The 1,260-nt window shown below is 34.9% G+C and overlaps 1 pseudogene; it reads right to left on the reverse strand.

The window, feature by feature from the left end:
• Positions 1-80: 80 nt before the first annotated feature.
• Positions 81-1,026, reverse strand: LOC111615890 (annotated as a pseudogene).
• Positions 1,027-1,260: the final 234 nt, after the last annotated feature.

Consider the following 1,260-nt stretch of genomic DNA (forward strand, 5'->3'; position numbering starts at 1 on the left):
GCTACACACTGCATTTGATGATACAGCAACCACATCCTCTAGTTCATAAAGATTAAAATTTACTAACAACAAAAAACCTATTAAAGTGTAAAAAGTACTATAAGACAATTCTCACTACCATCTGAATTATCAGTATATTTTATAGAACTTTTATGGAACTCTCTTACACCAAGATGAAAGATAATACTGAACAGTGTACCAACAGAAACAACAATAAGTGCAATATGCCAAAATTCTGGAGAATCTTTGGGACTAATAAGACTATTTTTTCCCTTCTGAATTTAAGCCTAGCATCAACCAAGTGATTAAATATATTAAAATATTTGATGATACTGTGCATGTGTACCTGTGAGAATTGAATGCAACCCTCTCCGACGATATCGGTGATAGGTCAGGAATTAATGACAAATGTGACACTTGAACTGCGGCCCATCCGAACAGAAAGATAATAAAAACTGCATAATATACAAACTGTGCACTTTGGTGGGAGTGGGAACAGCTGACACACTTCAAAAACAAAGACGGAAAGCTCAACAACACACAAATGGTACCTAGTAGATGCCAAGTCTTCCTCCTTCCATATTTACAAAAAAACTGGTCCGGTTTGTCGGACTCGATCCCGACAAATGGTGTTGACAAAGCGTCAGCTATCTGTCTGATGAGAAGAAGATCCCCTGCAATACTGTTTCTAAATTCCAGCACAAAGTGCTGATAAACTAGTAAATACGTGAACCACATAGATGCACATAGATCATTAAACAGATGGCCGACACTGTAAGTTATTTTTGTACGAAGAGTCAACACCTGACGAGAATCGAAAGGACTTATAACAGATTCGCAATCTGCCATTTTTTGAAATTATATATATACTTTTTTCCTTTTGCCAATTTACATTTAAAAAACAAAGTCTATAAATACAGTACATAAAAAAATCAGATTCAGGTGCACTACCTGTTTGAGAAATAAAATGGCTGATGCGTTTGTTGTTCTTTATATACAACAGGTCATAGGTAGAGGCGATGCCAACTATATACAAAAACATTGATATATACGTATATATATATATATATATATAAAGCAAATAAAAAAAAAAACAAAGGTCAACAGGTTGCGCACGATATCTCCGGACTATACGGATGGATGGTAACACTATTCCGTGCTCATTTCAATCAGTCCGAGTCGTAGGTGGACGAAAATATGAAATAAAATGGTTCAAATTCTTACAGGATATTATTATTATTTATTGTGAAATTTTGCCGC

This window comes from Centruroides sculpturatus, unplaced genomic scaffold (assembly GCF_000671375.1).
Source record: "Centruroides sculpturatus isolate CEXI.00-Female unplaced genomic scaffold, Cexi_2.0 scaffold2778, whole genome shotgun sequence".
NCBI classification, from domain to species: Eukaryota; Metazoa; Arthropoda; class Arachnida; order Scorpiones; family Buthidae; genus Centruroides; species Centruroides sculpturatus.